This window comes from Lynx canadensis, chromosome X (genome assembly GCF_007474595.2).
Source record: "Lynx canadensis isolate LIC74 chromosome X, mLynCan4.pri.v2, whole genome shotgun sequence".
Lineage (NCBI taxonomy): Eukaryota > Metazoa > Chordata > Mammalia > Carnivora > Felidae > Lynx > Lynx canadensis.
Genome location: NC_044321.2, coordinates 5272285 through 5294857, shown reverse-complemented (window position 1 = coordinate 5294857; position 22573 = coordinate 5272285). Strand labels below are relative to the sequence as shown.

Below are 22573 nucleotides of genomic sequence, written 5' to 3'. Positions count from 1 at the left end.
GCCGAAGACGTGGCCTTTGTCCTGGCAAAGACGGGACTGCGGATTAAAATGCAACGGTCACAGATGTGCAGGGAAGCCGACAGATTGGGGACACGTTTTGGAAGCCACAGTGATAAGACTGATACTGGCAGGTGAGCCACAGACAGAAACATGTTCTGAACATCACTGAGGAATTTTCAAATCACAATGGTGACAGATTCTTTAAAAACAATTAGCAGTAACATGTAGGAATCCAGACCCCAAAGACCACATACTGTAGGACTGCATTTTTTAAATGTTTATTTTTGAGAGAGAGTCAGAGAGACAGAGAGACAGAGAGAGAGAGAGGGAGACCGTGAGTGGGGGAGGGGCCGAGAGAGAAGGGGACAGAGGATCTGAAGCAGGCTCCGTGCTGACAGCAGAGAGCCTGATGTGGGGCTCGAACTCAGGAACTGTGAGATCATGAACTGAGCCAAGGCCAGACGCTCAACTGACCGAGCCAGCCAGGTGCCCCTGTATGCCTGCATTTTTATCAGACGTCTGGGCTCAGGAAGTCCCCATGCAGAAGGCAGATGAGTGGTCGCCAGGAGCTCGGGGTGGGGGCATGCCAGTGACTGTTCCACGGGCACAGGGCTTCCCTCTGGAGTTAATGGAAATGCTCTGTACCTACAGGATGTGTTTGCACAACATTGCGAATGTACCAAATGCTACTGGGTTGCACACTTTTAACACTTGGTGTTTACATGAGTCTTACTTCGATAGAAAACAAATGTTAGCAATCCTAATATAGATCACACCTGTATACCTAATATATCTACCTATATGCACAGGTATACGTCATGGTGAAGAGGCTGCATGTCTGAGAAACCTGTCTTGTTCAGTGAAACTAAATTTAAGTGTAATTAAAATGTATAGATTTGATGGGGCGCCTGGGTGGCGCAGTCGGTTAAGCGTCGCGTCCGACTTCAGCCAGGTCACGATCTCGCGGTCCGGGAGTTCGAGCCCCGCGTCGGGCTCTGGGCTGACGGCTCGGAGCCTGGAGCCTGTTTCGGATTCTGTGTCTCGCTCTCCCTCTCTCTCTGCCCCTCCCCTGCTCGTGCTTGCTCTCTGTTTCCCTCAAAAACAAATACACATTAAAACAAAGTCTTAGGGGCGCCGGGGTGGCTCAGCCGGTTGAGCGCCCGACTTCGGCTCAGGTCATGATCTCGCGAGATCTCGCGTGATCTCGCGTGAGTTCGAGCCCCGCGTCGGGCTCTGGGCTGATGGCTCGGAGCCTGGAGCCTGCTTCCGATTCTGTGTCTCCCTCTCTGTCTGCCCCTCCCCCGTTCATGCTCTGTCTCTCTCTGTCCCAAAAATAAATAAACGTTGGAAAAAAAAAAAAATTAAAAAAAAAAAAAAAAAAAAAAAGAAAAAATGTATAGATTTGAAAAGTCATTTCATGGACTAACAGTAATCCAGGTGCATATCCATGGTCTACAAGTAGCTTTGAGAAAGAAAAAAAAAAGGAAACTGAAATTCATTATCTACAACAGTAAACGCTGCCCAGAGTAGGGAAGTTTCCAGTCTCAGATTACTGTGACATGTAAAGATTGAGTTTTGAATGATCGCCCCTGGTTATTAGCATGACCCTGGGTCAGTGGCTCTCAGAACTGGCTGCCTACTTGAATCCCCTGAGAGGCTTTGAAGAAGGCCAGTGTCTTCTGGTACCTTCAGACGTGGAGTGACGTGTGGACAACAGAGCTGTTTGAAAGCTAATTCCCCAGCTAATTCTCGTATGTGCCTGATGTGGAGAACCACTCTTCCAGACGATGGGAAGATACGAATGAACGGCAAATGGTGTAGACATTCCTGCTCGCAGAGCTGAAGGAGTACAGAGTCATACTGTAGCATACAATTGGATTGCACTGGAGTGAAGTTTTCTGACCACATTTTATGCTTCACTGAATCATATGCAAAGACAGACACACAGACACTGAGTACACTTGCAGATAGTCCCACATGTAGACAGACGCAGGTATACCTAGAGATAGCCCAGTCTTCTCTTGGTACCTGGGGATTTACTGTGGCACATACTGATACAACATATAGGTGGTCAGACACAGCTTGGATATTCTAGTGTGCCGTGAGTGGAAATTATAATCTTTTCTGGCCTGGTGAAACAGCTTTCAGAGAGGCAGCTTGTAGTGATTTACATGTAGTCAGAGACAGCCAATTAGAATCGATCTGTCAGTGAACTTCCAGCCCCAGACTGTGTGCAATCCAAAACTGATTCTGATTGACCTCTTTGTCCTAGATATCTCCTTCCTCATCTCAAACGACAGCCCATCAAAAGCAATTGGCTGCATTACAAATAATGGAAACCATTCCTCATGCCTTCGTTGAGTGCACCCTCTGGGTATTGCGCTGGGTCGATCATAAGGCCCTCTCTGTAGTTTACAAGGGAAACAGCTAATAGAATTAACCCCTACAGCTAACATTTACTGAGGGCGCAGTAACAGTGAGGCACTTGGCTAAGTGTGCTATTTGCATGAGTTCATTCATTTCTTCAATCATCCTAAGGGGATGGCAGCATGTTAAAGCTGAGGAAAGTGAGATACAAGTTAAGTCAGCTCCAGATCAGGTAGCTAGTGAGTTACAAAGTCTGAAAATGAACCTGGGCCTTGAGTATCAGGCCACTAGACTCTTCTGCCTGTCAGCCTGTCCTCCATAAGCTCAAGTTACAAAAGGTACTGTGTACAGCATGGCAGAAAGGAGGATCCTAGGCTCCCCTCGTCCTACAGCTATAATCATATGAATGCACCCACATGAGTGTCAATAAGCCAGGAAATGACCCAAGACTCTCCACAACTAGATGTAGAAAAGAGGCCGTATTGGGAATAGGAAGGGCAGAAACGTGTCGGGAACCAAACACCTGCAGGACTGTCTGCGGGAGGGAGGGACACTGCGGGTACAGAGAAGGGAGAGGAGGAGAAGCCAGAGAAGGCACCCCCCAGCTCTGGGGACCCACGTGGGGAAAACAAATACCCATAATGTTTGGCTTTGAAAACCAGAGGCACTTGACTTCTAAGTTCTAACAATCTTGGGGCTGAACACCTAGAATTTTAAACATCACCAGGCTCGGTTCTGGGAGAGCCAGAGGGTGAGAGGAAACTCAGTCTCTGCCCATCAAGTGGCAGCATAACAAAGAACTGTTGAGGTACAACATAGAAGCAACAGTTTGAACAACAACTGGGGTATATGGGAGGGAGATGTGTTGACTAATCTCAGAGCACAGGATAGAAGGGTACAAATCCTCAGGAGACTTCTTCAAGAACTAAAGAGCTGGTGGGCACCATTCCCACCACCAAACCAGCCCTACAAGAAATGTTAAAGGCATAGTTTTGAATGGAAAGGAAAGACCATAAGCAGGAATAAGGAAAGTAGGAGCACAGAAGCAGTTAAAGTAAGTGTATCTATAAAAATCAATCAAGGGATTCACAAAATAAAAGGATGTAAAGTGTGATACCATATACATAAAACGTGTGTCACGAGGAGTAAAGAATGGGTACAAATGGGGGCGCCTGTGTGGCTCAGTCGGTTGGGCGTCCGACTTTGGCTCAGGTCACGATCTCACGGTTCGTGGTTTCAAGCCCTGCATTGGGCTCTGTGCTGACGGCTCAGAGCCTGGAGCCTGCTTCGGATTCTGTGTCTCCCCCTCTCTGTCCCTCTCCCACCAGTGCGTGCACGCGCGCGCGCGCTCTCTCTCTCTCTCAAAGGTAAATAAACATTAAACATTTTAAAAAAGGGTATAGGGGCATCTGGGTGGCTCAGTCTGTTAAGCATCTGACTTCAGCTCAGGTCATGATCTCACAGTTCGTGGGTTTGAGCCCTGCATCAGGCTCCGTGCTGACAGCTCAGAGCCTGGAGCCTGCTTCAGATTCTGTGTCTCCTTCTCTCTCTGCCCTTCCCCTGCTCTCTCTCTCTCTCTCAAATATAAATAAACATTTTTAAAAAATTATTTAAAAAATGGTACAGGGGCGCCTGGGTGGCTCAGTCGATTGAGTGTCACACTTCGGCTCAGGCCATGATCTTGCAGTCTGTGAGTTCGAGCCCCATGTCGGGCTCTGTGCTGACAGCTCAGAGCCTGGAGCTTGCTTCGGATGCTGTGTCTCCCTCTCTCTCTGCCCCTCCCCCGCTCATGCTCTGTCTGTCTCTCTCTGTCAAAAATAAAAATAAACATTAAAAAAATGGTACGAACATAACCAACTACCTACAAAATATATACTGCTATATGCATAAGATGTTATATGCAAACCTAATGTAACCACAAATCAAAAATCAGTAACAGATATGTAAAAAATAGAGAAGGGAATCCAAGTATGTCACTAAAGAAAGCCGAGTAACTGAGAACAGAGCAAGAGAAGAGAGGAACAGAGAAGAACCAGAAAAACCATACAGCGAGTAGCAAAATGACAATAAATACATAGCTATCAATAAATACTTTGAATGTAAAGAGACTACATGCTCCAATCAAATGATACAGGATGGCGGAATGGATAAAAAAAAAAAAAATCCATCTACATGCTGCCTACAAAAAACTCATTTCAGACCTAAGGACACATGAAGACGGAAAGTGAAGTGATGGAAAAGCATTTATCACGCAAATGGAAGTGATACGAAAGCCTGAGTACCAATGCTTATATGGACAAAATAGAGTTTGAAACAGACTGTAACAAGAAACAAAGAAAGACACTCTCTAATCATAAAGAGGACAATCCAACAAGATATAACAATTGCAAATATTTATGCACCCATCATAAAAGCATCCAAATACATAAAACACCTAAAAACAAACATAAATACCCCACTTATGTCTATGGATAGATCATCCAAACAGAAAATCAACAAGGAAACAGTAGCTTTGAATGATACACTGGACCAGAAGGATCTAATAGATATATTCAGAACATTCCATCTTAAAACAGCAGAAGACACATTCTTTTGAAGTGCACTTGGAATATTATCCAGAAAAGATCACATGTCAAGCCACAAAACAAGTGTCAACAAAATAAAAATAGCTAAAGTCACGTCATATATTGTTTCTGACCATAATGCCATGAAACTAGAAATCAACCACAATAGAAAATCTGGAAAGAACCCAAACACATGGAGGTTAAATCAGATGTTACTAAATGATGAATGGATCAACCAGGAAATCAAAGAGGAAAAAAAAAAAACCCAGGGGCAGACAAAATGAAACGGTCAAAAATCTTTGGGGTGCAGCAAAAGCTAATCCAGGAGGGAAGTTTATAGTGATACAAGACTACCTCAAGAAGCAAGATAAATCATAAAGAAACAACCTAAACTTACAACTAAATAAGCTATACAAAGGAGAACAAAGAAAACCCAAAAACAGTAGAAGGAAGGAAAAAATAAAGATTACAGCAGAAAGAAACAAAATAGAAACTAAAAAACCCAAAAGAACAGATCAGTGAAACCAGGAACTGGCTGTTTGCACAGATCGACAAAACTGACAAACCTTTAGCCACATTCATCAAAATATATATAAATGAGTAAATGAATAAAGAGGGAGAGAGGATTCAAGTAAAATCAGAGGTTAAAGAGAAATAAGCAACCAACAGCGTAGAAATACAAAGGATTTATAAGAGAATATTATAAAATATTATATGCCAACAAATTGGACAGCCTAGAATAAATGGATAAATTCTTTGAAACATATATCTCCCACAACTGACTCAGAAAGATATAGATATGTAAGTGAGAAACCAGTGAATTCTACTCCTGAAACCAATATTGCATTGTACATTAAGTAAAATTTAAATGTAAAAAAATGTTCATAAAAATATATTTAAAAAGAAATATATCATTCGAACAGCCTGAGTGCCAGAAATGAAATTGAATCAGTAATCAAAAAAGCTCCCAAGATGACCCTAATATAACGATGTATGTTAACTATACTGAAATTAAAAAAAAAAAAAAAATTAAAAACCTCCCAAGAACCAAAAGTCCAGGGCCAGGTAGCTTCACAGAGAAATTCTACCAAACGTTAAAGAAGAGTTCATAACTATTCTTTGCAAGCTATGCCAAAAAATAGAAGAGAAAGGAGAGCTTCCAAATTCATTCTGTAAGGCCAGCATTACCTTGATATCAAAACCAGATAAAAACACCATAAAAAAAGGGAACCACAGGCTAATGTCTCTGATAAACATGTGCAAACATCCTCAACAAAACAGTAGCAAAAAAATCCAACAATACATTAAAAAATCTATTCACTGTGGCCAAGTGGGATTTATTCCTGGGATGCAAGGATGGTTCAATATTCGCAAATTAATCAATGTGATAACATCACATCTCTCAACAAGAGAAAGAGTAAAAACCATATGATCATTTCAATAGATACAAAAAAAGCATTTGGCAGAGAACATCCGTTCATGATAAAAACCCTCAGCAAAGTAGATTTAGAGGGACTACACTTCAACATAATAAAGGGCATCTGTGAAAAATCAACAGCTAACATCATGCTCAGTGGTGAAAAAATTTCAGCTTTCCCCTAAGATCCAGAACAACACAAGGATGTCCACTCCCACCACTTCTATTCAGCGCAGTACTGGAGGTCCTAGCCATAGAAATCAGAAAAGGAAAAGAAATAAAATGTATCCAGGTTAGAGGAAGAAGTAGAACGTTCCCTATTTGCAGATGACATGACATTATATGGAGAAAACACTAAAGACTAGTAGGAGTAACAAAGGAATTCAGTAAGGTTGTATGATACGATATCAATATACAGAAATCCGTTTCATACAGGAACCCTCTTGCACTGTTGGTGGGAATGCAAACTGGTGCAGCTGCTCTGGAAAACAGTGTGGAGGTTCCTCAAAAAATTAAAAATAGATCTACCCTATGACCCAGAAATAGCACTGCTAGGAATTTACCCAAGGGATACAGGAATGCTGATGCATATGGGCACACGTACCCCAATGTTTACAGTAGTGCTTTCAACAATTGCCAAATTATGGAAAGAGCCTTAATGTCCATCAACTGATGAATGGATAAAGAAGATGTGGTTTATATATACAGTGGAATACTACTTGGCAATAAGAAAGAGTGAAATCCGGCCATTTGCAGCAATGGAACTGGAGGGTATTATGCTAAATGAAATACGTCAGGCAGAGAAAGATACCATAGGTTTTCTCTCATATGTGGATCTTGAGGAATTTAACAGAAGACCATGGGGGAGGGGAAGGGGAAATAAAAAAGTTAGAGAGGGAGAAAGGCAAACCATAAGACACTCTTAAATACAGAGAACAAACTGAGGGTTGATGGGGGTGGGGGAAAGGGGAAAATGGGTGATGAGCACTGAGGAGGGCACTTGTTGGGATGAGCACTGGGTGTTGGATGTTAGCGATGAACCATGGGAATCTACCTCCAAAACCAAGAGCACACTGTATATACTGTATCTTAGTCAACTCGACAATAAATTAAAAAAAAAAATCCATTTCATTTCTGTACACTAACAGTGAAGTAGCAGAAAGAGAAATTAAGGAAACAGTCCCATTTACAATTGCACCAAAAATGTAAACATCTAGGAGTAAACTTAACCAAAGAGGTGAAAGACCTATACTCTGAAAACTATAAAACTTTGATAAAAGAAACTGAAGACAGCACAAACAAATGGAAAGATACTCCATGGTCACGGATTGGAAGACAAAGATTGTTAAAATTTCCATACCACCTAAAGCAATCTACAGATTTAACGCACTCTCTCTCAAAATACCAACAGCATCTTTCACAGAGTTACACCAAATCCTCCTAGAAACAGCCAGAGCAATCTTCAAAAATAAGGACCGGAGGAATGACAATCCCATATTTCAAGATACACTACAAAGCTGTAGTAATCAAAACAGTATGGCACTAACACAAAGACAGACATGCAGATCAGTAGAACAGATGACATAGGCTGTAGCAACATTTTTCTAGATATGTTTCCTGAGGCAAGGGAAACAAAATGAAAAATAAGCCATTTGGACTACCTCAGAATAAAAAGCTTCTCCACAGGAAAGGAAACCATCAACAAAACTAAAAGACAACCTACTGAATGGGAGGAGATATTTACAAGTGATATATCCAGTAAAGGGTTAGTATCCAAAATATATAAATAACATATAAGTGAACATCAAAATGCCCCAAATAATCCAATTAAAAAATGGGCAGAAGACAAGAACAGACATTTCCTCAAAGAAAACATACAGATGGCCAACAGACACATGAAAAGATGCTCAATATCATTCATCATCAAGGAAATGCAAATCAAAACCATGAAGAGATATCACCTCACACCTGTCAGAATAGCTAAAATCAGGAACACAGGAAACAACAGGTGTTGGCAAGGATCTGGAGAAAAAAGAAGTCTTGTGCACTGTTGATGGGAATGTAAACTGGTGCAATCACTTTGGAAAACAGTACGGAGGTCCCTCAAAAAATTAAAAATAGAACTACCCTATGACCCAGTAATTGCACTAATGGGTTATCTACCCAAAAAAAACCCCTACAAAAACACTAATTTGAAAAGGTATATGCACCCCTATGTTTAATGCAGCATTATTTACAGTGGCTAAATTATGGAAGCAGCCCAAGTGTCCACTGAATGGATAAAGAAGATGGGGTATTTTTATACAATGAAATATTACTCAACCATCAAAAATAATGAAATCTTGCCATTTACAATGACACAGATGGGTCCAATGCTAAGTGAAATAAGTCAGTCAGAGAAGGGCAACTACCACGTGATTTCACACCTATCTAGAGTTTGGAAAATAGAATGAATCAACAAAGAAAGGCAAGCCAGACAGACTCTTAACTCTAGAGAACAAACTGGTGGTTACCAGAGGGGAGGCGGGTGGGGGATGGGTTCACATGGTGATGGAGATTAAGAGCACACTTATCGTGATGAGCACTGAGTAATGTATAGAATTGTTGAATCACTATATTGTGCACTTAAAACTAATATAACACTGTATCTTAACTATACTGTAATTGCAATTTTTTAAAAAGGTACTAGGTAGCCTGTAAGTAAGCACATGATGTTATGTGTGTGTGTGAAATACTATGCACATATGTATGAAATGTATACGATTCTGAATGTATGCGATACTAAATACGTTTATGTATAGATGGAGATCAAGTCAAATGTCAATGTGACTTGATACATAGAAGGGTTTGTTTGTGTTTTCTGTTTTGTTTTTGGTTTTGGAGTTACACCTGACGGATTCCATCAGATCTTCAGGGTGGAATGTTTTAAGAGCTTCCGAATTGATTCTAATATGCAGCCAGAGCGACTACCACTGCCTTACAGGGTTATCCAAACTCTCGGTGCTGAACCGATCACTTCTGCAACTTGATTGCAACCTAGCTTTTCTTGAACTACCACTTGGGTTTGCCAACTGGCCTGTATATTAATCACAATATGGGTAAAGTTTAAGTTCTCTTACAAAATCTTTCCCTTTTTTCTTTCCTCCCTCCCTTCACCAGATAGGACAGAAATCTTAATTGTTTTATTATTTTACATGGAAAATTATCCTTGCTTTTTAGTTTCTGAGTGCATTTGTGAACCTTCAGGAGGCATACTTTTAAGGACTTAGTCAAGACTTGAATGAAAGTACAGTATTTGTGCAGTCTTCTCTTTTGTTAGCAATGATGCACCACGTTGGGGTTGGCAAATATTTCCATGGTCCCCCCTTGTCATCATTTCCTGTCAAGTGGCCAATCTGATGGTAAATTTAGAAGTCTCGGCTGGAGGTCTTCTGAACTAAAAAGCTCCTTTTGCAGGCTGGGTATGACTACACATTCTGGTTTGGAAAACAAATGCTGAGGTTTGTGTGTTTGGCTCAGTACCAGCTTGCTGAGTATTCAGTATCTGCTAAGTCAGACTGTAAGGTGAAGGTGCATGTTTGTGAACATTTTACGGGGGTGAATGCTTCCCAATTTTTTTTTACTGCATTTGTATAGAAATAAATTTATAGTAAACTGTGTTTATTATAAACAAATAAGTTTATTTGTATAGAAAGAAGTGTTACTGAATGAATTATGTCAAATGATCAATGTAAATATCATTAAGCAATTATCTTCCTTAATTTAAAAACGGTTCATTCACTGACTGATGAGTAGATTGATGAGTATTACTGTTTGTCCACATGAAGATGATTACACCTCTTTTCCAGCTTTGTTGTATGCAATGATTTAAGATTTAATAATGGAAGTACTTACTGGAACTCTGTTCCCAAAGGTAGTCACGCCAGAGGGAGTGGTTGATAAAAGATGCGCTAGCCTTTCCAGGACCCGTGACGCAAAGCATATTCGTGTCTCCTTTGTTATCAGAGTCACTTACAACAACACTTCCTTCGTCCAAAATGGCGGGTGTGACTCTGGTTCCAGGCTGGAGAAGATGCCAACGAGCTGTGGTTCCCTGCCAGCGTCATACATCAGAGTGTCCTGTGGCACTCTCACGGAGGCTCCCAGAAGTGTTACCAAACCGAAGCCCCGGCCAGATTCTGTTGACATGCCAGGAGAGGCACAGGCTGGTCCCGCTGCTGCCTCCCACGTGCAGGCGGGAGCACCCCACCGCTGTGTGCACAAAGGCCATTTTGTACCTTCACTGCTGAGCGTCTACAGGTGCTGTACTGTCATCTGGGCAAATGCCAGCTTCCTCAAGGAAGGCCCGGAGCCAAAACACCAGCATTTATCCAGTTGATGACAACCCAGCACCTGTAAAAAGCAAAGGAAAACACCGGGGAGGAGTGACGGAGAGCAGAGTCTCCGTCCTGCCAAGGGGCCTGGCATCTGCAGGAAGCCAACGGCACCCCGCCACGTTACGTGAGATCGGCTTAAATCAACATGCATTTCAGTGTAGCGGAGCAGAGTGCATCTGAGAACCCGAAACGCGTATTTTGTGGAGATGCATAGCGCTTGTCTCTGGAAAGTCTTGAAAAGGTGAACCTTTTGCATGAATGTTTTACTGCCTTAAGAAATCGTTGGCGAAGGTCGGTTTTTGTTGTGTAGCTGTTGTCTATTGCCTCCTATTCCCCCAGAACGTTTCGGACTTGGCTGCACGCAGATTTCTTGATGTCTGTCCAGATTCCAAAGGCAAGAAGTCTTTAGTCACAGAAACAAAGGCTGGGCTTTGCAGCTGGGAGGGGGCCTTGCAGTCACTTCTGGCATAAAGGAAAAGAGTTTATCTGCAGCCATAAATAAAGCTTTGTCAACCCAGGGATGCCTGCAGGAGCTGACGGCCCAGTTCAGTGATGAGCCGTTAATTAGGAATGGGGGTGGGAGCTCTGAGTGGAGTATCTGATGTCAAACACACAGGGATTCCATCCTGAAGCTGGAGCCCAGTTGGGAAGGCAGACAGTGGTCTGCATGCAGATGGCCTGGCGGTGTGCTCCCAGGGCCACCCAGGGTAAAGCGGAGAATTCAGTGTGGTGACCAGTGCAGGAATTCTTCCCCATGTGATGGTGTTTGTTTGTTTGTTTTTTGTTTTCTAATAAAGTCAAATTCTGGGTGCACCTGGGTGGCTCAGTCGGTTGAAGTCCTTTGGCTCAGGTCATGATCTCACAGTTCATGGGTTCAAGCCCTGCAGGGGGCTCACTGCTGTCAGCACAGAGCTTGCTTCACATCCTCTGTCCCCCTCTCTCTCTGCCTGTCCCCTGCTCACACGGTCTCTCTCAAAATAAAAAAACTTAAAAAAAAAAAAAAAAAAGAAAGCCCAACTCTGTGTGTCACCCTTAATGGCCACACTTCGTCATTCCATTTCAAATTTGTATGAGTTCCCTATTACCTTGCTTAAACTCGCGTCCACGATTCCATGGTCTTCCAGACCTTCCTATACAACAAATGGAATTGGAGAATACCCTGAGTTAATTCTCTCTCTCCCTCCCACCTCCCCATTCCTTTCTCTTTCTCTCCCTCTGCAGCAAATCCTTTGTGCTTGGCATGCTGCAAACTGTACACAAAGATAGCCTGTGTCCTTGGTGCAACAGGCCCAGAAAACCTGAGGAGGGAGCCCGATCCTGGGAACCTGTTTTCTGCGCTGGTCCTCCTCTTGCGGGCCGCCTGCATGCTTGGTGCGAGACCCCTCTTCCCACCGCCCCAGCTGTCCCGCGGTTGAGTGCTTCTCGCACCACATTACCCCTGCCTTCTCTTCTGTTTCTCTGTTCCACAGTGTGGGTCCAGTGTTGACACCGGGCCCATCCAGGTGATCCGGGCTAATTTCCCTATTTTCAAGTCAGCGGAGGATCAACCTCAATTCTCCCGGCAATTTTAATTCAGATGTCGACATGTCTGGGAGCCACTGATCTGCTTCCCTAGTGCCTGAATTTCACGTTCTCAGAATAACACATCCACACGGTAGACGAAGACAGACTCGATATAAAATTTCCCATTTTCTACCCCCTGACTCCTCAGCTTCCGGGAGCCGCTCATTACTGACATTTTCAGCTTCCCAGTGGATCCTTCCCTCCAGGCTTCTACAGAGTGAAGCCTTTTTATGAAAACTCAATCAAACCACACACATTGTTCTCCAACGTGCCTTCTCATCTATTAACGTCTTATTGATCTTTCCATGCCCATGCACGTAAACCTAGACATTCTTTGTAATTAGAATGTCACTGATGGGAAAACCATAAATTGTATAACCTTTTTCCTATGGATGGAGTTTGAGGGTTGGTTTTTCCCAAATTTGTCATTTTATTCTTGTTCATGTATAAGTCCTTGTACTTCTATCTGTGTTCATGTGTAGATCCCCACCCTGTAATTTGTGTGTGTGTGTCTTACTATTTAACTTTACATTTAAATATAAATGTATTTTTAAATTATAAATTTACTTAAATGTATACTTAAAGTTTTTATTTATTTTGGACAGAGAGACAGAGCATGAGAGGGGAGGGACAGAGAGACAGGGAGACACAGAATCCGAACCAGACTGCACAGTGTCAGCACAGAGCCCGATGCGGGGTCTTGAACCCACCAACTGTGAGATCATGACCTGAGCTGAAGTCAGATGCTTTACTGACTGAGCCACCCAGGTGCCCCTAAACCTAGGCTTAAATATGAACATGAGTACATATATCTCCTTGTACGTATATCTGTAGGTACACCTGTAGGTATTATTGGAACGGACATTTAAAACAGATTCCAGGGGCGCCTGGGTGGCGCAGTCGGTTAAGCGTCCGACTTCAGCCAGGTCACGATCTCGCGGCCCGTGAGTTCGAGCCCCGCGTCGGGCTCTGGGCTGATGGCTCAGAGCCTGGAGCCTGTTTCCGGTTCTGTGTCTCCCTCTCTCTCTGCCCCTCCCCCATTCATGCTCTGTCTCTCTCTGTCCCAAAAATAAATAAACGTTGAAAAAAAAAATAAAATAAAATTAAAAAAAAAAAAAACAGATTCCAGAATATGTAATTTATTCCAGAAGCTGATCGTCATAGCACAATTTTCTGTGTCACCCCATTTCCCCACCTCTTTGTCAACACTGCCTACGATAATGCTTTCAGGATGTGAATATGTTGGTTAAGAAATAATATCTAATGTTGCTTTCATTTGATTTCCTCTCTTACCAGAGAGCTCTAGCAGTTTTGGATCCGCTCACTGGCCACTTGCCATTGTCAATGTCCCGTGGCTCCACCTGCCAACTTTTTTTTTTTCCCCTTTACAATTTTCTGTATAAAAATAGAGGAACAAAACCTGGCAGTGTCAGAGTGACTCCTACCCCAGGGAGAGGGGAAGGTAACCACACACATCAGTCTGAACGTGGCCTGAGGAGTGGGCTGGGGGCAGACCTCTGGCCTGACTCTAGTCTCTGCTCACCGGCAAAAACTTCTCTGGGAACAACACAGGGAAAGTATCTTGCATTCTGTGCTACTGCATCTCTAGCAAACACCTGGTCTGACTCACTTGAGCCAAATGTGGGCCCAGACTGGCCCACAAATAACACAGGGACCAAACTGCCCACAACGGGTAGAGAGCCATTGCAGACGACTGCACTGAAGGGAAAAGTGGCTCAGCCATGATAGTAGGGTGCATTCAAAATGCATAGGCGACACCCCAGAAGTGCCAGGTCCTGGTGAACAGAGGACACTATACTGCACAGCCCTACAGGACTTCTTCATATGGACACTACTTTCAAGAGCAGGATATGTAGCTGACTTACCTAACACATAGAAACAGAGAGTTACACAAAATGAGGAGACAGAGGAGTATGTCCCAGATGAAAGAATAGGACAAAATCACAGCAAGGGAGATAAACAGATGTGAGCAATACACCCAATAGAGAATTTAAGTTATGGTAAAATACTCACTGGACTTGAGAAAAGAGTGGAGGCTCTCAGTGAGAAATTCAACAAAGAGAAAACTTTAAGTTTCTTTAAGTAATATACATTTAAGTAAATTTATAATTCATTGTTTTTAATACAATCAGAGATGAAGGACTCAATAATTAAAATTAGAAATACCTGAGATGGAATAAAGAGGAGACTAGAGGAAGCAGAAGAACTGATCAGTGACCTGGAGGAGAAGAGTGGTGGAAAGCAATCAGGCTGAGCAGGAGAAATAAATATGAGTTATAAAAAAGAGAACTGACTTAGGGAACTCAGTGGCAACATCAAGCATAATAATACCGACATTATAGGGATCACAGAAGAAGAGCAAGAAAAGGTGGCAGAATTATTATTATTTGAAGAAACAATATCTGGAAACTTCCTAAATCTGGGGAAGGAAACGGAAATCCAGATCCAGGAGGCACAGACAGCCCCCAACAAAATCAACCCAAGGAGGTGCACACCAAGACATACAGTAATTAAAATGGCAAAGAGTAGTGATAAGGATAACATTTTTAAAGCATCAAAAGAAAAGAAAACACTTACATACAAAGTAAATCTGATAAGGCTATCAGCAGATTTTTCAGCAGAAACTTTGCAGGCTAGAAGGTAGTGGCATAATAAATTCAAAGTGCTGAAAGAAAAAACCTGCAACCAAGAATACCCTATCCAACAAGGGTGTCATTCAGAATAGAGGGAGAGATAAAGAGTTTCTCAGACAAACAAAAGTTAAAATAGTTCATCCACTAAACCAGACTTACAAGAAATTTTAAAGGGGACTCTTTGAGTGGAAAGGAAAAAACATGAGTAGGAGTAAAAAAAAAGTAGCTAGCACAAAAGCGGTAAAATTAATAAGTATGTTGATAAAAATCAGTCAAGGAATTCACAAAATAAAAAGGTGAAAAGTATGACACCATATACCAAAACCAAGGTGGGGAGAGGAGTAAAGAATGGGTTCAAACTGAAGCAGCCATCAGCCACAGCAAACAGACAACACAAAGAAATAAAAGGAATTCAGATTGGCAAGGATGAAGTCACTACTTGCAGACAACATGATACTCTATGTAGAAAACCCGAAAGACTCCATAAAAAAAAATGCTAGAACTGATACATAAATTCAGTTAATTCACAGTATACAAAATCCACATACAGAAATCTTTTGCATTTCTATACACCAATAATGAAGAACCAGAAGGAGAAATTAAGAAAACATCCCATCTACAATTGCACCAAACATGTAAAATACTCAGGAGTAAATTTAACCAGGAGGTCAAAGACTTGTATTTTGAAAAGTTTGCAACACTGATGAAAGAAATTGAAGACACAAACACATGGAAAGATGTTCCGTGCTCATGGATTGGAAGAACAAATATTGTTAAAATTTCCATATTACCCAAAGTGATCTACAGACCTAATGCAATCCCTATTTAAATACCACCAGAATTTTTCACGGAACTAAAACAAACAATCCTAAAATCTGTATGGAAACACAAAAGACCCTAAGTAGCCAAAGCAATCGTGAGAAAGAAGAACAAAACTTGGAGGTATCACAGTCCCAGATTTTAAGATATGGTGCAAAGCTATAGTCATCAAAACAGTATGGTATGGGCAAAAAACCAGACACAAAGATCAGTGGAACAGAAGAGAGAGCCTAGAAATAAACCCACCAGTATACAGTCAATTCATCTTCAACAAAGAAGGCAAGAGTATACAATGGTAAAAGGACAGTCTCTTTGACAAATGGTGTTGGGTAAACAGAACCGCTACATGCAAAAGAATGAACTGGACCACTTTCTTACATCAGACATAAAAAATAGGTTCAAAATGGATTAAAGACCTAAATATAAGATCTAAAACTATAAAAATCCTAGAAGAGGGCGCAGGCAGTAATTTCTCTGACATCAGCCATAGCCTAATTTTTCTAGGTCTGTTTCCAGAGGCAAGGGAGACAAAAGTGAAAATAAACTATTGGGACTACATCAAGGTAAAAAGATGCATAGCAAAGGAAGCCGTCAACAAAAGTAAAAGACAATTACTGAATGGGACAAGATATTTGCCAATAGCCTGTGTGGTAAGGGGTTAGTATCCAAAATAAAAAAACTTCTACAACCAAACACCAGAACACAAATAACCCAATTAAAAAAATAAATAGAGGACATCAACATGAATTTCTCCAAAGACATCCAGATGGCCATCAGACACATGAAAAGATACTCAACATCACTCATCATCAGAGAAACAAATCAAAGCGACCACCTCATACCTGTCAGACGGCTAAAATCAAAAGCAAGAAGTGTTGGTGAGGATGTGGAGAAAAAGGACCCCTCGTGCACTGTTGGCAGGAATGCAAACTGGGGCAGCCACTCTGGAAAACCATATGAAGGTTCCTCAAAAACATACAAAATTGCTATACCATATACCATATAATATACCATATAATCCAGTAATTCGACCTTTGGGTATTTACCCAGGGAAAACAAAGATATTGATTTGAAAAGCTCTACTCACCCTATGTTTACTGAAGCATTGTTTACAATAGCCAATACGTGGAAGCAGCCTAAATGCCTCACAGTAGATGAATGGATGAGGAAACTGTGGTAAGTATCAGTGGTGTCGTGGGACCGATGGTAGCTATGCCGTGGTGAACACAGCACAGTGCATAAACTTATGAAATCATCACGTTGTACACCTGAAACTCGTGCAACATTGTGTGTAAACTCTACTCAAGTAAAAAAAGACGGACCCATTCTAACTGCCTGGGATTGGAATGGGGGTGCAGGTGAAACTCAGGTGGAGAGAGAGGATGGAGGGGTGGATGATGTATTAGGACTGAGGATTGGGCGGGATTTTTGTAGCAGGAGCGGAGGGGAGATCTCACTGCAGACGAAGGGAGTCCCTGGGTGTTGTGTTTTGTTTTGTTTTATTTTGTTTTTTTTGGTTGGACAATTTAACCAAATATCTGAAAGAGAGAGGCTTTCCTCTTTAGAAAGAGCTGTTTCTGCAGCCCCTTCCCAGTTTCACCTGAAGCAGGATGGATGTGGGTAGATGTTCTCAAATAGCTAAGGCCCATTTTTATAAAAAGTGGACACACCTTTATGTTTATACCAGTTTCCCTGTCTGATAAGGTGCACCCCTAGGGTCTGAAGCAGAGGGCATCATTAGAGGCAATGACTTTGGGGATTTCAGAAAATCTTAGAGCAGGATGTTAGCAACTGTTTCTTATACTTGACAAAAAACACAAGAAAGGCTCCTGTGAACCATAAAGTAGTAGTTTCACAGAGAGGGAATGACAGAGGAGAATGTCATCTGAAACACTGGGGGAGGTGGGCTTTGCTCTCACAGACCCCTCTCCTCAGCAAGCACAACCATGGGCTCCAGTCAGTTTTTGTTCACTTACTCCTACGAGTAGGACATTTTAGACCTTCCATCTTTAGTTTGTTGGTATTTGTTACACTCTAAGTTACGGCATGCGTTACTATATTCACATTCCATTTCTTTGTAAAACCAACACAGAGGGCCACCTGGGTGGCTGAGTTGGTTAAGTGCCTGACTCTTGATTTTGGCTCAGGTGATGACCTCACAGTGTGTGAGTTCAAGCCAGTGCAAAGCCTGCTTGGGATTCTCTGTCTCCCTCTCTCTCTGCCTGTCCTCACCTCATGTGCATGCTCTCTCTCTCTTAAAATAAATAAGCATCAAAGAAGAAAACAAACAACAACCAACACAGAAGTAGAAAAAGGATGAGGTTGACATAAATTATAAGGTAAAAGTATTTTTCCATGTATTTTTATGTGTAAGTGATGTGTATTCATTTCTATTCTCATTAAAATATGTATCATCTCTAATATCCAACTGTCTTGCTCATTATGTTGGCTTAGTAATCTAATTAGTAATTATTTCAATACATAACATATACGAGGGGAAGGTTCATAACTCACAATATTGTATGTAAATTCACATTTCAGGGGCACCTGGGTGGCTCAGTCGGTTGAGCATCTGACTTCAGCTCAGGTCATGATCTCATGGTTTGTGAGTTCAAGCCCTGCATTGGGCTCTGTGTTGACAGCTCAGAGCCTGGAGCCTGCTTCACGTTCTGTGTCTCGCTCTCTGCCCCTCCCCCCTCACACTTTGTCTCCCCCCACTCACACTTTGTCTCTCTCTCTCTCAAAAATAAGTAAACATTAAAAATTTTTTTAAAATAATGCTCTTGGTAACTTCACATCTGGCGGGTGACTGCTTCTCTGATCTCATTAGATGGTCACTGTGTGGACCTCATCATTCTAAGTTTCTACTAGGATTAAACAGGAGACCCAGCTGTGCTCTTATCCAACTCTTTGGGACTTGATAGATGGATACATACATTCAATCCACAATTCTTTTACAGGAGGGTTTTAAGCTACATATCAATTTGAGGGGCTAGATTAGTTAAACCTACATGAAATAATCGGCAAATCTATTCAACTGTGTGTATGTCACATCAGGCAAAAAGTTGGCAGTTAAGGAAAAGCCTGCTCTGGGCTCCTCCTGCTGTGCAAATTCCCAACTTGCCCTCAGGATATCTTGCATTCCAAGCCCAAGATACATCCCATCTGTCACGCGAGGCGTCAACATCAAGCCAGTTGTCATGGATCAATACATCTTAATCACTCTCTTAATTACTCAGGTAGATATACATGTCAGTGTAAGTTCTCATGCATTCTTTCCTACATCCCAATCGGTTGTTTTATGAACCCCACCCTACACTGAGGACCGTCAGCCCAACCGGGGCTGCCTGTGGGATGACTTCCAGAAGGGAATTAAAACACACACACACACACACACACACACACACACACACACACACACACACACAACTCCTTCCACACTTTGAAGTTCACTTTGTGGATGGGAGGACACTTCCTGGGGTACCAAGAAAGGAAATACATTTTCGTAGCATTTTGTTCCCACAGTTGACAGCAACTGCACTATATGGACATGAGAATTATCTACAGGTGGTCCTTATTCTGGTTACACAATGCTCCAGACATTTATCCAAGAAATAAGCATTTCATGAATGTTTATTTAATGAATTAATAAACGTGAAATGAATCAAGGATTCACGAAGAGATAAAAGAGGTTTTTGCCTGAATTCTTACATAACCCCTACTGGGATTCCAACCTTCAAGATGGTGGCCACCAGCATCTGCCCCAGGGACCAGGAACTGTTTGGTGCTGAGGTTGATTCTGGTGGACATGTTAGGTGTCTCCTTATATGATATTCAAACATACTATGTAGTAGCAAAAACCTTTGTTGTGTGCAGAAAGCTGTTTCCTGGTCATCTTTTTCTGTTCCGAGCTATTCAGGAGTGGTCTCCTAAGGAGGAATATTTCTTAGTGACTCTTAAGAGAGACCAATAAAGATTTAAAAATGAGAGAGACCACTGCCCTTTCCCCCCGGTGCTCCCACTGCCTCTTCACTGTGAAATTGGTAGCAAGCAGCATTGGAAGGAACTTGGATTTTCTCTGTGACCCAGAACACCAGAGGAAGCAATAAAGACACAGAACAAAAATCATCCTAATATGAATGTGGACACAGGATGTTTCTGAGGTACAGTTAAAGATCAACAGACAGACTACAAGGAAAACTAATGGGAGCTTATTGTAAATGAATTAATTTGTCTTCCCAGTCTTTTATTGTTCATAAAGTCTCAGATATATACATGTTATTTATCTATTTATCTATAAATGTGTATATATAACTCTATATCTCTATGCCTCTCTATATGCCTATACACCTATATCTATCTATCTATCTATCTATCTATCTCTATACAAGTACATAAAAGGTCCTCTTTTAAAAAACTAAATTTGCTAAAGGATTGTTTTGACAAGCATTGATTTCCAGCTTCCCAGTCTTGTATTGTTAACAACACAGCAGATATATACATCTACAATGTCTATCTATACAGACACACAGACACACACACAGAGTCTTTAAAAAAAAAAACAAAAAACAAAACTGAATTTGCCAGAAGATTATTTTGATCAACATTAGAAAAAATGAAGAAGGGAGAAAATATTGGTTCCTGGAAAAATATGCCCTTCCTCTACTAGTGGCATGTTTATTTGAGTGTTATCTATATACTGCAGTAACTTATTTTGCAATTCATTGCTTAACACGAAAAGCAACCACAATAAACAATCTTGATACCTTGTTTGATTGAAGGACTCAATGTTTTCCATTTATCACTGTAAAACCAAGGACAGTTTTATAAGTTCTTTGGACGTGGTTGTTACATGTGGGAAAATCTGTCTTGAGCAGAAATAAATCCTACTTTTTCCCTGCAAGTGCTTTATTGTTTAAGTATATTTGTTTTACTTTTGAAGCCATGATAGATACACACACGAGCTCTCCAACAAAACACAAAGAGTGGGATTACGTGCCAAGTGACACAGCATTTAAAAAACTCACTTTTCTTTGCTGGTTTGTATGAAAGCACAATGCCAAACGTTAGTCCCATTCTCCCCCAAGATTCAGCTGAACTACAGTGGCATCATTACCAATCCATCACACAGAACCCACGTTCCTTTCACCCCTCCGTGCTCGAGAGTTTCTGCGTGAGGACAACGTCTACGTAGAGTCTTACAGTTACCAGGCAGTGTCAGATTGCAGAGCGATGGTGGGCATGTGCAAGCGAGTGCTGCCAGGAGACGTGCCCTAAGGGTTGTCATCTGAGATGGACGAGGAGTCCTGCCGTGGACAAAAGCCTGCTTGTTGCAATCGCTCTATTTAAGCAATGCTTTGCAGACCAACCCATCTTATGTAACCTTCATCAAATGGGTATATGCAACACCGAAAGACCCAGATAACTATCTAAGCGCTCTGTTGATGGAAGCCCCTTGATGTTCTGATGACCTTCCCCGGATGACTTCAGTAAATTTCATTCTGAAATCCTCGGTAAACCCCAAGCCACTGATCTATCAAGTAGAAACACAACCTGTCAAAGGCAAACTCTGGCCGCATACTGGGAAATGAGAAGTCTTTCTTGAGCGTCTTTCAAATCCTGATTTTGGCAGCATAAATTTTAGGTCTGCTATGTCTGTGAACAGATTTTTTTTTTCATATTCAGAACATAAAACTTATTAATGCATATAAGCTCTGTGGCAACAAAGAGCCTTCTGAGGTATCCTGATGTTTAGCAAGTTGATAGGAATCCATGCTAGACTCAAAGAACACGTCTGTTACACACATCATGTGGTTTCTATCCTAGATAGCAACACGAAGCAATAATTAATCAAATGAACATCCCTTGCTACATCCTCTGCGTGCAAAGTTTAAATGTATAGTGTAAGGGCGGTCATTTCAATTACTTTTAAGAAAAAGATTTATAAATGTGACTCTATGTGCAAAAAATATAGATCATTTATCTGAAATCATTTGCACGTCTAGGTTTTTATACGAAACAAAAGCATTTTTAAATTTTGCTTACGTGGGGAATTTTTATTTACATTTATATTCTTTTACTTCTCTAAACTGTGCTAATTATTTATGTTGAAGCATAATGATAAAAGTTATACAATGCATTTGGAATCCTGTGGATTAAGTTTTAGAGAGAACAAATAGTATACTGAAGTACAGTGGGATATCTAACATTTCTAACATATTTTAATTGGCTGTTGGAAAAGCAGCTATGAGGAAGAATGAACGTAGAATCTGTCAGCTTCCCTTACTAACCAGCAGCCATGAGTAACTAGATGGCTGAACATTAATGAAGAACTGATTCATATTTCAATATATGTCATCTGAAACATGACAGACAACTGGTTTCCTTCAGTTTTTGTTTGTTTTGTGTCTGCACACCTTTAAAACACTGCATCAAAAATTTTTTTTTCAGCAAGTGCTTCATGCTGTATTTCAATGTTTGGCATAGAACCATGAGATTTTTGTCATTACAACAAATCCAATCTTCTTCATGTGATCAAGTACTAACAAGCTTATCTGAAGCTATGGAAAGGACAGGACACCCAGCTGGGCTCATGTATAAGAAATATTTTTCATGTTTAGGGACTATTTCAGGCAGAAGGCGTTATTGTTTGGCTATTTTTTTTAAAAATCAGTCTTTAAATAAAATACCTAGGAATAAACTTAACCAGGAGGTCAAAGACTTGTACTCTGAAAAGTATAAAACACTGATGAAAGAAACTGAAGACACAAACACATGGAAAGACATTGCATGTTCATGGATTAGAAGAACAAA

At 41.3% G+C, this 22573-nt stretch overlaps 1 long non-coding RNA gene across 1 annotated transcript; it reads right to left on the bottom strand.

Moving 5' to 3' along the window:
• Positions 1-4551: 4551 nt before the first annotated feature.
• On the bottom strand, positions 4552-21154 carry LOC115507703. Its single transcript, XR_003966775.1, has 3 exons — positions 21144-21154; positions 16612-16613; positions 4552-4685 (listed from the first exon to the last, which is right to left on the bottom strand). It is a non-coding gene; the product is annotated as an uncharacterized LOC115507703 (long non-coding RNA).
• Positions 21155-22573: the final 1419 nt, after the last annotated feature.